The sequence below is a fragment of the Ambystoma mexicanum genome, chromosome 13 (genome assembly GCF_040938575.1).
Source record: "Ambystoma mexicanum isolate Mex_15411 chromosome 13, UKY_AmexF1_1, whole genome shotgun sequence".
NCBI classification, from domain to species: domain Eukaryota; kingdom Metazoa; phylum Chordata; class Amphibia; order Caudata; family Ambystomatidae; genus Ambystoma; species Ambystoma mexicanum.
Genome location: NC_090938.1, coordinates 644,457,203 through 644,473,588, shown reverse-complemented (window position 1 = coordinate 644,473,588; position 16,386 = coordinate 644,457,203).

The window sequence follows — 16,386 nt, the reverse complement described above, 5'->3', positions numbered from 1 at the left end:
CTCATTGCCCAACCTTATCAGGAATGAACCATCCTTCCAGTTATTTAAGCACAAAGCCTAGATATGGTTGGCTACCCAAGATGCTTAAATTTGCCACACTGTACTTTAACTTTGTATATATACTGTAGATTTTTCTGATTGTCAGCATTGTTTGTTCTAATTTAAATTGCATTTTTCTATCTCCCTTATCTGCTTCTATATGTATGGTCTCTTACTTTCCTTGCTTACTGTGTACTTATGCTTTTCTGTAAATGTACCATGCTGTATTCCATTTAAATGTAACCTAAGATATGCGCCTAGATGCCTTTGTGCCAGGTGCACTCTACAAATAAAACAAATACAAATACAGTCAAATGGTGACCTAGAGGTCCAGTGCAACCTATTTGTGTTCACTGCCAATTGGAATCCTCAATCCTTATGACCTGTGCCTAGAAAACCTTACACACCCAATGGGGAATAGCGTTAGTCTAAGGTCAAGCGACCAAACGTTTTTTTTTCTTTTAAGCATTGAAAAAAGTACTACAGCAGTACCATATGGCCTGGGGTTATGGCACTGCACTTATGGTAATAGGGCCTGTGGTACATTCTCTTCAGAGGATGTCCACCCCCTGGTGTCCAGGTACTGCACTTATGGTAATAGGGCATCCAGGTACTGCACGTATGGTAATAGGGCTTGCGGTCCATGTTCTGCGGATGATGTCCACCCCTGGGGTCCAGGTACTGCACTTATGGTAATAGGGCATCCAGGTACTGCACTTATGGTAATAGGGCCTGTGGTACATTCTCTGCAGAGGATGTCCACCCCCTGGTGTCCAGGTACTGCACTTATGGTAATAGGGCATCCAGGTACTGCACTTATGGTAACAGGGCCTGTGGTACATTCTCTGCAGAGGATGTCCACCCCCTGGTGTCCAGGTACTGCACTTATGGTAATAGGGCATCCAGGTACTGCACGTATGGTAATAGGGCTTGCGGTCCATGTTCTGCGGATGATGTCCACCCCCTGTGGTCCAGGTACTGCACTTATGGTAATAGGGATTCCAGGTACTGCACTTATGGTAATAGGGATTCCAGGTACTGCACTTATAGTAATAGGGCCTTTGGTACATTCTCTGCAGAGGATGTCCACCCCCTGGGGTCCAGGTACTGCACTTATGGTAATAGGGATTCCAGGTACTGCACTTATGGTAATAGGGCCTGTGGTACATTCTCTGCAGAGGATGTCCACCCCCTGGGGTCCAGGTACTGCACTTATGGTAATAGGGCATCCAGGTACTGCACTTATGGTAATAGGGCCTGTGGTACATTCTCTGCAGAGGATGTCCACCCCCTGGGGTCCAGGTACTGCACTTATAGTAATAGGGCCTGTGGTACATTCTCTGCAGAGGATGTCCACCCCCTGGGGTCCAGGTACTGCACTTATGGTAACAGGGCATCCAGGTACTGCACGTATGGTAATAGGGCTTGCGGTCCATGCTCTGCGGATGATGTCCACCCCCTGGGGTCCAGGTACTGCACTTATGGTAATAGGGCATCCAGGTACTGCACTTGTGATAATAGGGATTCCAGGTACTGCACTTATAGTAATAGGGCCTGTGGTACATTCTGTGCAGAGGATGTCCACCCCCTGGGGTCCAGGTACTGCACTTATGGTAATAGGGATTCCAGGTACTGCACTTATGGTAATAGGGCCTGTGGTACATTCTCTGCAGAGGATGTCCACCCCCTGGTCCAGGTACTGCACTTATGGTAATAGGGCATCCAGGTACTGCACTTATGGTAATAGGGCCTGTGGTACATTCTCTGCAGAGGATGTCCACCCCCTGGGGTCCAGGTTCTGCACTTATAGTAATAGGGCCTGTGGTACATTCTCTGCAGAGGATGTCCACCTCCTGGGGTCCAGGTACTGCACTTATGGTAATAGGGCATCCAGGTACTGCACGTATGGTAATAGGGCTTGCGGTCCATGCTCTGCAGATGATGTCCACCCCCTGGGGTCCAGGTACTGCACTTATGGTAATAGGGCATCCAGGTACTGCACTTGTGATAATAGGGATTCCAGGTACTGCACTTATAGTAATAGGGCCTGTGGTACATTCTGTGCAGAGGATGTCCACCCCCTGGGGTCCAGGTACTGCACTTATGGTAATAGGGATTCCAGGTACTGCACTTATGGTAATAGGGCCTGTGGTACATTCTCTGCAGAGGATGTCCACCCCCTGGGGTCCAGGTACTGCACTTATGGTAATAGGGCATCCAGGTACTGCACTTATGGTAATAGGGCCTGTGGTACATTCTCTGCAGAGGATGTCCACCCACCGGGGTCCAGGTACTGCACTTATGGTAATAGGGCATCCAGGTACTGCACGTATGGTAATAGGGCTTGCGGTCCATGCTATGCGGATGATGTCCACCCCCTGGGGTCCAGGTACTGCACTTATGGTAATAGGGCATCCAGGTACTGCACTTGTGATAATAGGGCCTGCGGTCCTTGCTCTGCAGAGGATGTCCACCCCCTGGAGTCCAGGTACTGCACTTATGGTAATAGGGATTCCAGGTACTGCACTTGTGATAATAGGGCCTGCGGTCCTTGCTCTGCAGAGGATGTCCACCCCCTGGGGTCCAGGTACTGCACTTATGGTAATAGGGATTCCAGGTACTGCACTTATAGTAATGGGGCCTGTGGTACATTCTCTGCAGAGGATGTCCACCCCCTGGGGTCCAGGTACTGCACTTATGGTAATAGGGATTCCAGGTACTGCACTTATGGTAATAGGGCCTGTGGTACATTCTCTGCAGAGGATGTCCACCCCCTGGGGTCCAGGTACTGCACTTATGGTAATAGGGCATCCAGGTACTGCACTTATGGTAATAGGGCCTGTGGTACATTCTCTGCAGAGGATGTCCACCCCCTGGGGTCCAGGTACTGCACTTATGGTAATAGGGCATCCAGGTACTGCACTTGTGATAATAGGGCCTGCGGTCCTTGCTCTGCAGAGGATGTCCACCCCCTGGGGTCCAGGTACTGCACTTATGGTAATAGGGCATCCAGGTACTGCACTTGTGATAATAGGGCCTGCGGTCCATGCTCTGCAGAGGATGTCCACCCCCTGGGGTCCAGGTACTGCACTTATAGTAATAGGGCCTGTGGTACATTCTCTGCAGAGGATGTCCACCCCCTGGGGTCCAGGTACTACACTTATAGGGCCTGCGGTCCATGCTCTGCAGATGACGTCCACCCCCTGGGGTCCAGGCACTGCACGTGTGGCAATAGTGCTCATGTCAGGGTACTGCAGATGTGCTGCAGGGCCTGGAGTCGGGCTACTTACTGCACGTGGTAGTGGGGCCTGGGCCAGAATACTGCAGACGTGATGATGGCCGGTGGCCAGGATACTACACTTGTCATTTATGGCGTGGGGTCATGGTACAGCACATGTGCTACTAAGGCTTGGGTCAGGGCACTGCAGATGTGATGTATGGCTTGGGCCATGAGGTATTCCTTGACTTGGGGTCCAGGAACAGCACGCGCGCTAATGGGGCCTGGTTCTGAGTATTGCAGATGCTGTACTCCTGGACGCAATAGTGCTCATGTCAGGGTCCTGCAGACGCGCCACGGGGTCTGGTGTCAGGGTAATTACCACGCGTGGTAGTAGGGCCTGGGTCAGTGTATTGTGGATGTGCTGCATGGCATGGGTCAGGGTATTATAGTAATAGGGCTGTGGGTCAGGGTAATGCAGATGTGATGTATAGTCTGGGCCACCACACACGTGGCTTATGGCGTGAGGTAGTGCCCATATGGCACTATGGGCAGGCACAGGGTACTGCAGATGTGATGTATGGCCTGTGGCCAGGGCAGGGTGCTGCATGTCTTGTAATAGGGCCTGGTCGGGGTAATGCTGGTGGGATGTGCGGTCTGTGGCCAGGGTACTTGCACACGTGTGGTTTATGGCTTGGGACCAGGGTGCTTGCTGCACATTTGCTGCGTAATCTTGGGCCTACCTACACATGTGATGATGCCGTGGTGATTGTACTACGCATGCGATAGTTGACATATGATGGCGCGTGCAGTGTCGCGAGGCCTCGTGTTTCCGTGACAGCCCAACTTAACTTAAGGTGTGTCTTCTGCACACTGCTGACACGACACCCCCTGAGGCCACCTGCGCCGCCTGTTCATACAGAAGCCCGAATGAACATAGGAAGAGAAGCAACTTGGGGATACCACGTTTTCAAAAAGGGACCCTGGCCAGACACCCCCTGCGACAGACTCTACAGCGTGAATGACCGGCCCAACGAGACATGCAAGGCCATCGAGCCTACGCAGACGGCGCATGGTCTCCAGCGCAAGCCTGGCTTTCTCAGTGCTACTGGATAGTGGAGCAGATGAGCGCCGAGGCAGGGACTCTAATGCAGAGACCCCCGACCCCCTCCCCCCCTGCAGCACACACCCTGCCGCGCCTCACACACAGGCCCGAAGTGGCCTCCAGCTGTATTCTTTCCATCGCTGCATTCTTGCAGTCCTAAGGCTGGCCGTTCCTTTACTACCCTTTCTTCAGAGAAGATAATGTTTGGGTGCAATTCCCGCGCCTCCCGCCCCTCCCCCACCACTTCTGTGGCACGTGAAGAACGCTCTTCCAGTCTCTCCCAAATAACTCATAAGTGGCCGGGGTGGTACAGGCCGGGAACAGTGAGTGGCCGAGAGGGAGAGTGGACTATCGCTTGACAGTGAAAGGCCGTCACCTGAGAGCAAAATGCCTTTCCCCGGATGGCCCTTGTGCTCTGTAAAGGGAAGCCCCCTGCTTCTTCAAGACCAACGAACAACTGCGCCCCTCTTTCCTGGGGAGAATGGGAAGGGTGGGGCAGCGGGCCACGCCTTGTGCATGGGGAGATCCGCCGCGAACTGGGTGTAAATGGCGGGTCCAGCAAGCTCTCTACCTGAGGTGCCCGGCCTGCTTGGACGGTCATAAGACGCCAGTGCCTAAGGTAAAGGGGCCTGCTGGATTCTCCAACAGCCAGAATGGAGCGAACACAAGTAATCAATTACAATACTTATATAATATCAAACTTTTACGCAGGGCACAGCGATAAAATAATCGCCTGATGTTGAAGTAATTCTTTGAACTGAACTGGAGCGGATGGCTCCTCTGCTGACAAAGGATGAAAGGCGGAGCTGTCGCTGCCAGAAATTCAAACCTGTGACCTGCAGGTTACACACTCGTCTCTGCAGCAAGCACAATAGCCTGCTGAGCTACCACCCAGGCAATTCCGCGGGAAATTCCCATGTCGTGAGATGACACATAGAACTGGCGCTATAGTATTCTTAGATAATCACTTTCAAGTACACCCTGGGCGAGGGTCACACTTCGCTTACCCAGTGACAATGACTTGGTGCCTTAAAACCACTGATGACTGGCGCAGTATACAGCTAGACAACATAACCACGGAACAGTTATGTGAAACTCCCCACTACTGTCACTGTAATTTAAATGTTTTTGTTTACCCTGCCTCTCCCCTTGCATTGAAGTCTTCACCAGTGCATAAGTGACCCCTAAATGGCCTCATTGTAACCAAGGGACAGCTGTCGAACCCTACCTGGGAACTGTAACTCGCATTGTAGTTATTAACCATGTTTTTGTTTGGTCATTACTTTCCTTATTCTGTATTCCCCTCGCAACTAAGTAAGCCCACTGTAACAGCGCCACGATGCCCAAGGGCCGCTTTGTGCGCTTTATACATGTAAATAAATGACACGAAGCCCTGCTGCCCGCCAACATGACAGTACTTGAACCAAAGGGGGTAGAAGTGAGGACCCTTTAGTGAACATGATAACAAAATATAATGCAAGAAAAATATCGGTAACAATGGAAAAAAAAGGTGCAGAGAACATCGCATGACATACACATCGCTAGTCACGTGTCGGGGAAGGCTCCCACTCAGCATTTATCCCGGAAGAGACTAGAACTAGAACACATGGATCCAAGAGCTTTTTGTTTGATCGCACTCAATATATTCTTTATGCACAATTTTCTCTGGAGATATGATTACTACATGCATAGCATACTGCAGATATGATTACTACATGCATAGCATACTGGTTATGATTACTACATGCATAGCATACTGGAGATATGATTACTACATGCATAACATACTGCAGATATGATTACTACATGCATAGCATACTGGAGATATGATTACTACATGCATAACATACTGCAGATATGATTACTACATGCATAGCATACTGGAGATATGATTACTACATGCATAACATACTGCAGATATGATTACTACATGCATAACATACTGGAGATATGATTACTACATGCATAGCATACTGGAGATATGATTACTACATGCATAACATACTGCAGATATGATTACTACATGCATAGCATACTGGAGATATGATTACTACATGCATAACATACTGGAGATATGATTACTACATGCATAGCATACTGGAGATATGATTACTACATGCATAACATACTGGAGATATGATTACTACATGCATAACATACCGCAGATATGATTACTACATGCATAGCATACTGGAGATATGATTACTACATGCATAACATACTTGTGGGTTTTACTGTGGCGATATTATTTTTAGATGGATTTGGTACGGGTTGCATTCATCGGGATTAACGTTCCGCGCCATAATGTCCTCGTCCAGGGGCAAATAAAGTCACAGTGCGTTACGACCCCTCCCCCCAATCCCCTATCCCCTTCATACTCCACTAGATGGCATTTAGGGCCCCATGGCAGCGTGCCCACGCAAGCTCCCAGCGTCAGACCTGGGTGCCCCACGTGTTATTTATGTTTTCCATCTGGGAGACGCTGGCGCAAGATCGCACTGGTTAGCATCCATAAAAAGCATCATCCACTACTTAGCCCATGCATGGCGGTATTTTGGGTTCATCTGTTTATGTAGCACAAAGAATTGATCAGGTGGCTTCCAAGCGCTGATATTCCTTACTACATTGTCTGTTATTTCCTGTGTTTTCTTTTGAGATTCGTTGATCACAATTCTGTGTCTTTAAGTTTGAAGGGGGCTAGCCTGACAGATGCTGTACCTACACGCCTTTGTCACGCCTGCATCCATCTTGCCCACCTACCAAGATTAGAACATTGCACGTATTGCAATTCTATGGCTTGTCGAGAGAGGTATGCGCCACCCACTGTTATTACCCGAACTCGACCGATGTTTAAAGGGACACACAATAGAAGGTGGGCTGAGTGGACTGTGTCGCCCACTTCTGAAAGTATGCGAATTAAGTGGACTGTGCACTCTGGGATCCAGGACATGGCATCAGCACCTCGTGTAAAGGCTCATTGCAGCAAGGCACCACCCACCACTCACCCACTGAAGGGGATTAATCCATGTCGCACTCAGTGAGCTGTGTTCACACGGCGAGCAAGCATGCTACATCAGGACAGCTTCCCCAAAACAGACGCACAACCCAGCAACGTCGCCCATATCTGAGAGCAGCGGAAAGAGTGCCCAGGCAGCTACTTACCCCAGAGACCATAGCGTGGAGGCTGACAGATGAGCACGGCACAGGTACTATGCAAAGTTCCGACCGTCTGGGGAGTTGATGATGCTCGACACCCAGATCCACGCACGCACCCCGCCCCTGTATCCGAGTACGAGACCTCTCGGCCTGCTGGTGGGAACCTGTGCCTCCGTGTCTGCAGAGGCGCAGTCCTGACCTCTGTGGTGGACAGCCTTGCCTCTGCAGAGGGTGATCTATTATCCTGTGTCTGCTGGTGGAGGACTCGTTGTTTTTACACGGTAACCTCTGCTCCTGTGTTTGCACGTGTATACATACCTATGTCTATGCAAGTACAGAGCTCTGTCTTCAGATGGAGATTTGTCTTTGGTGTCGGCAGTGTCTGCCCGTTGAGTGTCCTTGTCTGCAGACTGAGGTCTCTGCTCCTGTGTCTGCATGTGGAGATTGTTATGTCTGCACCTGGATATCTCCGGGTCTGCATGTTGAGTGTCCTTGTCAACAGACTTAGGTCTCTGCTCCTGTGTTTGCATTTGGAGATTGTTATGTCTGCACCTGGAGATCTCTGGGTCTGCCTGCTGAGTTTCCTTTTCTGCAGACTGAGGTCTCTGCTCCTGTGTCTGCATTTGGAGATTGTTATGTCTGTGCCTGGAGTTCTCCAGGTCTGCCTGCTGAGTTTCCTTGTCTGCAGACTGAGGTCTCTGCTCCTGTGTCTGCGTATGGAGATTGTTATGTCTGCACCTGGATATCTCCGAGTCTGCCTGCTGAGTTTCCTTGTCTGCAGACTGAGGTCTCTGCTCCTGTGTATGCGTGTGAAGATTGTTATGTCTGCACCTGGAGATCGCCGGGTCTGCCTGCTGAGTTTCCTTGTCTGCAGACTGAGGTCTCTGCTCCTGTGTATGCGTGTGGAGATTGTTATGTCTGCACCTGGAGATCTCCGGGTCTGCCCGTTGAGTGTCCTTGTCTGCAGACTGAGGTCTCTGCTCCTGTGTCTGCATTTGGAGATTGTTTTGTCTGCACCTGTAGATCTCCGGGTCTGCCCGTTGAGTGTCCTTGTCTGCAGACTGAGGTCTCTGCTCCTGTGTCTGCATGTGGAGATTGTTATGTCTGCGCCTGGATATCTCCGGGTCTGCATGTTGAGTGTCCTTGTCAACAGACTGAGGTCTCTGCTCCTGTGTTTGCATTTGGAGATTGTTATGTCTGCGCCTGGAGATCTCCGGGTCTGCCTGCTGAGTTTCCTTTTCTGCAGACTGAGGTCTCTGCTCCTGTGTCTGCATTTGGAGATTGTTATGTCTGTGCCTGGAGTTCTCCGGGTCTGCCTGCTGAGTTTCCTTGTCTGCAGACTGAGGTCTCTGCTCCTGTGTCTGCGTGTGGAGATTGTTATGTCTGCACCTGGAGATCTCTGGGTCTGCCTGCTGAGTTTCCTTGTCTGCAGACTGAGATCTCTGCCAGCTGAGTTTCCTAGCCTGTAGACTGAGATCTCTTCTCCTGTGTCTGCACTTGGAGATCTCCGGGTCTGCCTATTGAGTTTCCTTGTCTGCAGACTAAGATCTTTGCTCATGTGTCTGCAGGTGGAGATATTGGGGTTTTCCGGTTGAGTTCTCTTGTCTGCAGACTGAGATCTATGTTCCGGTGTCTGTACCTGGAGATCTGCAGGTCTGCCTGTTGAGTTTGCTTGTCGCAGACAGAGATCTCTGCTCCTGTGTCTGCAACTGGAGATGCCTGGATCTGCCTGTGGAGTTCCCTTGTCTGCAGACTGGGGCCCCTGCTCCCGCGTCTGCACCTGGAGATCTCTGGATCTGCCTGTGGAGTTCCCCTGTCTGCAGACTGAGGTCTCTGCTCCCGTGTCTGCACCTGGAGATCCCTGGATTTACCTGTGGAGTTCCCTTGTCTGCGGACTGAGGTCTCTGCTCCCGTGTCTGCCCCTGGAGATCCCTGGATTTGCCTGTGGAGGTCCCTTGTCTGCGGACTGAGGTCTCTGCTCCCGTGTCTGCACCTGGAGATCCCTGGATTTGCCTGTGGAGTTCCCTTGTCTGCGGACTGAGGTCTCTGCTTCTGGGTCTGCACCTGGAGATCCCTGGATTTACCTGTGGAGTTCCCTTGTCTGCGGACTGAGGTCTCTGCTCCCGTGTCTGCACCTGGAGATCTCTGGATTTGCCTGTGGAGTTCCCTTTTCTGCGGACTGAGGTCTCTGCTCCCGTGTCTGCACCTGGAGATCCCTGGATTTGCCTGTGGAGTTCCCTTGTCTGCGGACTGAGGTCTCTGCTCCCGTGTCTGCACCTGCAGATCTCTGGATTTGCCTGTGGAGTTCCCTTGTCTGCGGACTGAGGTCTCTGCTCCCGTGTCTGCACCTTAAGATCCCTGGATTTGCCTGTGGAGTTCCCTTGTCTGCGGACTGAGGTCTCTGCTTCTGGGTCTGCACCTGGAGATCCCTGGATTTACCTGTGGAGTTCCCTTGTCTGCGGACTGAGGTTTCTGCTCCCGTGTCTGCACCTGGAGATCCCTGGATTTGCCTGTGGAGTTCCCTTGTCTGCGGACTGAGGTCTCTGCTTCTGGGTCTGCACCTGGAGATCCCTGGATTTACCTGTGGAGTTCCCTTGTCTGCGGACTGAGGTCCCTGCTCCCGTGTCTGCACCTGGAGATCTCTGGATTTGCCTGTGGAGTTCCCTTGTCTGCGGACTGAGGTCTCTGCTCCCATGTCTGCACCTGGAGATCCCTGGATTTGCCTGTGGGGTTCCCTTGTCTGCGGACTGAGGTCTCTGCTTCTGGGTCTGCATGTGTGGAGATCTCTGTGTCTGCTGATAGAGACTTGTGCCTGTCGGAAGAGATCTCTTCTACCACCTATCCGTCTGTGCTTGCAGAAATATCTCTCCACGATGAAGTTAGTTGTGCCACCGTGTGTCTGCAGATACCCATCTCTCCCCTTCTTGGGTCTGCTACTGGAGAGCATTGCCATGCAGATGAAGATGTCTGTTCTTCTGAGTCCGTGGAAGATAGGGATGTCCGTTCTGATCCGTAGATAGTGGGTGACGTCTGCTTCTCTCTGTCTGCAGGTGTAGGTTCTTCGGTCTGTTTTATGGTCCATTGGTTTGTGTCTGCAGATAGAGATGTCTGTAGATAACGATCTATGACGGCGGTGTCTGCTCCTCTGTTTCTGTGGCTAGGGATCTTTGATTTTATGTGTTCGCAGATGGTGAGGTCTAATTCAGTGTCTGCTGGTGGATACCTCTCTTTGTCTGCAAGGTGAGATCTCTCCCGTTAAGTGACGCTCTCTCGGTATACATACCTGCCCGGTGGCATATCCGTCTCCCTGTGTCTGTAAGAAGGCATACCGTCTCTCCAAGGTCTGTAGTTGATTAGCGCCTCTATGACTTCAGTCGGACATTTATCTCGTCTTCCTAGACTGGATAGTTCTAAGTTACCTTTTGTAACTTTCCATCTTGGCGCTGCCGGCAGGCAGCGCGCATGCGCCCTATCTTGGTTGCTCTCAGACGTGAGCGCCTTGGCAGTGAGGTTGTTTCGTCGCATCATTTCTTTTGCAGCAATTAGTCTGTACAAATCCTCCCGGGTTCTTGAGTGTAGGTTTCCCCAGCCCCGGTACCTCTGCAGCCAGCAACTCCCGGGGAAACAGTTTATCTTTGCAGGACTGCCCTTGCTCGCTGCGCCACCCCACGCAGGCCCGTCTGCGCTCCAAACGAGACTTTATGGCTCGGGGTCTGTGCAGTATCACCGTCGACGTCCGCACTTTGAGGTGAAGGCGGACTCAGGTAGCCCCGTTTACAGCGTGCCATAAACTTGGACATATGTCTCCTGACCTAATCTCTGCTAAAGCTGCATTCAGCGGGACAAAGTTGAGTGTTTACAACGGTGAAAGAATTCCCATAAAACCAGGGTCCTCTGCTAAGTAAAACCCATACAATTCCAAAATGTAGGCTATGATGATGTAAGAGGGTGGCATAGACGTTAAACGCTGTGCAGCCAGAAACTTAATTCTGTACGTGCAGCATATCTTTTCACAGCAGAGACTAGTATCTCTCGTATTTGCAATCCTACATCTATAAACATCTGAACATCAGTGCCTTCCAGGGCCTGTACGGGGAGCATTCATGTAACCAGCAGAGTACACCTACCTGTCGCTCAAGGCCTGTACCTGCAGTACCTATCTGATCAGCTGGACACATCTACTGCCCAATGCCTCTAAAGTGCAGTGTATCTGCAACCAGCTGAATACATCTGATGCCTAAAGCTTGTATTTGCCATGTCTACGCAACAAGCAGCATGCACCTACTGCTCAAGGCCTCAGTAACTAGCAGAATACACCTGCCGTGCGAGGCCTGTACCTGCCATGTCTCTGTAACTCGCAGAATGCACCTGGCACCGTAGGCCTGTACGTGCCACGTCTCTGTAACTAGCAGAATACACCTGATGCCCTAGGCATGTACCTGCCTATGCAAGCAGCAAAAATACATCTGACGTCCAAGGCCTGTACCTGCCTTGTGTCTGTAACTAGCATGCTACATCTGATGCCCAAAGCATGTACCCGCTATGTATCTTTAACTAGCAGAATGCAATTGCTGCTCAAGGCCGGTACCTGCAATGTCTCCGTAACGAGCAAAATACACCTGACACCCCAAGCTTGTACCTGCCAAGTCTCTAACTAGCAGAACGCACTTGAGCCCTAGACCTGTACCTGCCAAGTCTCTGTAACTAGCAGAATACACCTGCCGCTCAAAGCCTGTATCTGCCATGTCTCTGTAACTAGCAGAATTCAGCTGCTGCTCAAGGCCTGTACCTGCCATGTCTCTGTAACTAGCAGAATTCATCTGCTGCTCAAGGCCTGTACCTGCCATGTCTCTGTAACTAGCAGAATTCAGCTGCTGCTCAAGGCCTGTACCTGCCATGTCTCTGTAACTAGCAGAATGCACCTGAGCCCTATACCTGTACCTGCCATGTCTCTGTAACTAGCAGAATTCAGCTGCTGCTCAAGGCCTGTACCTGCCATGTCTCTGTAACTAGCAGAATTCAGCTGCTGCTCAAGGCCTGTACCTGCCATGTCTCTGTAAATAGCAGAATACACCTGCCGCTCAAAGCCTGTACCTGCCATATCTCTGTAACTAACACAATGCACCTGCCGTTCAATGCCTGTACCTGCCATGTCTCTGTAACTAGCGGAATACACCTGAAGCCCTATGCCTGTACCTGCCATGTCTTTGCAACTAGCAGAATGCACCTGATGCCCTAGTCCTGTACCTGCCAGAATACACCTGACAACCTAGGCCTGTGTTACCCCCGTGGGGGATAAAAGAAAGAATCCCCGGCACGTGAAGCCACGCCAGGGATCCCGAAACAGGAAAAAAAATATTCACAGCAAAGGACCCTCACAGGTGGTAACAGAGTGTTCCTTTACTATAGAAAAAAAAACCCTCCTAGGTTTGAGAGGCGCTCCGCTCAGCACCCGTTACTGCCTCTGCCTGGGCCTTCATGCTGGCGCTCCCCTGACAAGCCTGAAAGCACTGCCACCCCTCAGGTGGCCAAAACACCGTCACTGCCCCCAGGCACATCTAATAACAGGTGATCCCCACATTAGGGGAGCGCTCAATGTTTTCAGTCCTCCTGGGCTGGATATAAGTAGAGGGACCGCCTCCTGACAGGTGGCCCACCAAGACTCCCTGGGCCACACCTAGCAGACGTGGTGCCAAAATTAAAAAGATTCGTCATAATAAAGTACATATGTTTATAAGATCAAAGGGTGCCTAATTATGTTTGTCATCGTACATGTTTACGTCATGTTACCTGCTAACAGTGCTTCATACTCTCACCCATTTCACAGATACATTAGACTCAATCTATACAAAAATCAGAGCAAGGCAAACAAAAGGGCTATTGAATTACATTGATTAATCCTTTCCCAGAGGGATTCAGTCAAAATGTATGCATGGTGGTACAGAAAGCGACCAAAAATACACATCCAAAGATTTCTAAGTGCCCACACTCTATAATAAGGTGTTTTAGACTCTCAATGGAAGGCCAACAAAATCAGCAGGATGATTGTCTGCACTGGTCTTTGTGCACAAGGCAGGGCATTGATGGTAGGCATACAAGCTAGGCACACCCATTTACATGGGACTCGGGGGCTTGGGGAGCACCTGTGGATGCAGGGAGAAGGGACACCAAGGGAGGACTGGGAGGGTTGAAGAGGGAAAAGTTTGAGTGGGGATGCTGCCCGGAAAGATAGAGAAAGGGAGGAAGAGAAAGATGGAGATAGAAGGGGAAAGAGAGAAATGGACAGAGAGAGAGAGACAGAGAGTGAGACAGAGAGAGAGAGAGAGAGAGAGACAGACAGAAAGAGAGAGAGAGAAAGAGGGAGCTACAGGGGCTGATAGGCCAGGACGCCTTCTGGTGGAGAAATAGAGCAGGTTGGGGGATGTTGAGAAAGACATACCGGGAACAAGGGAATCTGCTAAAAGGAGCCTGCTTAGCTTCTCTTCCCCCAACCTGCACGGTCAGCACACCACACTGCCGACAGACAAAAAAGAGCAAGTCAAAATCCTCTGTTCACTTATAAGGTGTGAGGAACCTGAGGGTATCCTCATTTCTACTCCCCCTGGATGCTCTTCTCAGGTGGCCAGGGAAAGGCCATTGCTTTGGGATCCTGACCCTGAGGCTGGAGAAGCAAGGGAGGACCACCTGGGTGGAGGGTCCTTGGGGATTGTGATTGGGGCACCCACAGGCAAGACATGGTATCCCCCTTTCGCTATTGAAGATCAACCTAACCCTCCTCTGGCCTTTATAGGCTATTGGAAACCCTCCTTTCCCCACATTTTACCTCTGGCAGTACTAGGATGGATAAGAGGTGGCTGGGAGTAATGAACACTAAAACCTCATTTCACCAGTCTAGTACTGGAATGAAGAACATGCCTGTAGAGTGCTTTTAAGGTGAGGCATGACCCTTTAAGTATTGTCAGGAAAGCCCTATTGAGAATCCACAACTGCAACCTGTCAAGTGGTTGCAAGTGTATAAAGGGAGAGCCAAAAAGCAGCAGAGAGAACAGGGAGGTCTGCGTGGGAGAGACCAGCAGGGGACCCTTCTCATGAGGAGGCAGCTGTGGTGGGGCCTGAGAGGAAGCCAGGACACCGGCCGACATCCCAGAGGACCTGTGGAGCCAAGCTGGAGCTGGGCCGTTAGGCAGCCACAGGTGTGGGAGCCTCCATGGTGGAGACAGAGAGCAGCTAAAGCTGTGAGTGAGCAAGAAAGAAGGATGTATGCTGTCTGCGTCCATGCTGAGGAAGCAGCACTGCCAGCATGTGCTGGAAAGCACCCGGAGAGAAAGCAGGGCTTGTAGAGGTTAGCCCACCAACCTGAGAAGCACAAAGGAAGTAACAGGAGCCGCCAGAGAGGAACACAATGAAGACCGGTGAGTGTCGGGGAACGTCACTCAATGCCAGGCACTTCTAGGGGGCTGCGCATAAGTAACAAAGTACCACATGAATGAAAACTTGCATATTGAATTCGGAATGGAATCAAAATGTGCATCTTGAATGCCGAACTGAATGAAAACTTGAAACTAAGAAAAATTAAGCATCTTGAACACTGAACTAAATAAAACATTATTGGCAAAGCGCTGATGAAAGGCAAAAGGGAAAGTGCCCATTTGAAAGCAATCTCCGGATAAGTGTACAAGTGTGAAAGAGTGTAACCGTAAGGTGATGCATGAACAAGACCACCACAAAGTGAACCTCATGACTGGATACAGTGCGGCGAGGCCAAAGACTGACAAGTGGTGTGTGACAGATTATGACAAATCCAATAGGGTAATCAGGAGAAGCCAGGAGAATGTGAAAATGCACATAGAGCCAAGAGGCCGACAAAAAGAAACTAAGTGAATGTGAATCTGTACACATGGGCAAGTACAAAAGAACCTGTGTTGTGTGAAGAGCCTAGGATTCCTGGTTGTGCGACCAGTTATGGGTGGACCATGGAGTCTGACAAATGTGCCTAGACCAGTGAGGCCTAAATTGTAAAAGTCAGACACATTGTGAAACCAACTGAGGAGAAACACTGTAAGTGAACTGGTGATGCAATCCAGAAGGAGGGTCACGTTGACCTAGATTTGTGTGGAACTTTGAAAGACTGAAACAAATACCAGTTGCTACGTTGATGTCTTGGGCAAGGGAACACTGAGACTTGATGAACTGCAAATGCTGTCTTGAGGATGGACCCTCAAGACCCTTTTCTTTTTGAACTTTGGTGCCTGAAGATTGGGGAAGGGAACCCTGAGGATTGTGTGGAACTGCATTGCCTTTAACCTGGGAAAGGTAATCTTGAGACTTTTGTAGAACCTTCTTGAGCTTGTGGAAGGCGAGCTGAAAAGGAAGCTAAGAGTTGGAAGTGGCTCAGGACTTTGGGTTGATCACTATTTCTTTTATTATTGACACCCCTAAACCCTGTTTAGCTTCAGATGTGAGGGCAAGGATAGGTGTTGGACACAGACAGACATTTAAGTTGAACTCTTGGGCTCCTGACATTTGAGTTAATAAATAATTTCTGTTTGAACTTTGAATCTGTTGTCTGTGTCTTGCTTCATGATGACTTCACAAAGGCTGTTGCTCCACCCCTCCAGAGCCCACCCATGCCCATACCCAGGAACACAACATGTGGAACTGGTTTCTGGCTATTTCCATAACTTAGTGGTCGGAACGGGAGGGAGGATCATAGGGTGTAGAACAAGTGGGCAAACTGCCTCACACCCACCCCTATGATGCGTTGTGACATGACAAAGGTGGGGTTAATTACAGGGTGCATGGACAAGTGTCCTTCCAGAGCCCATCCTCACGCATCCCCACAACAGGGGAAACCTGTTTCTGTATGGCT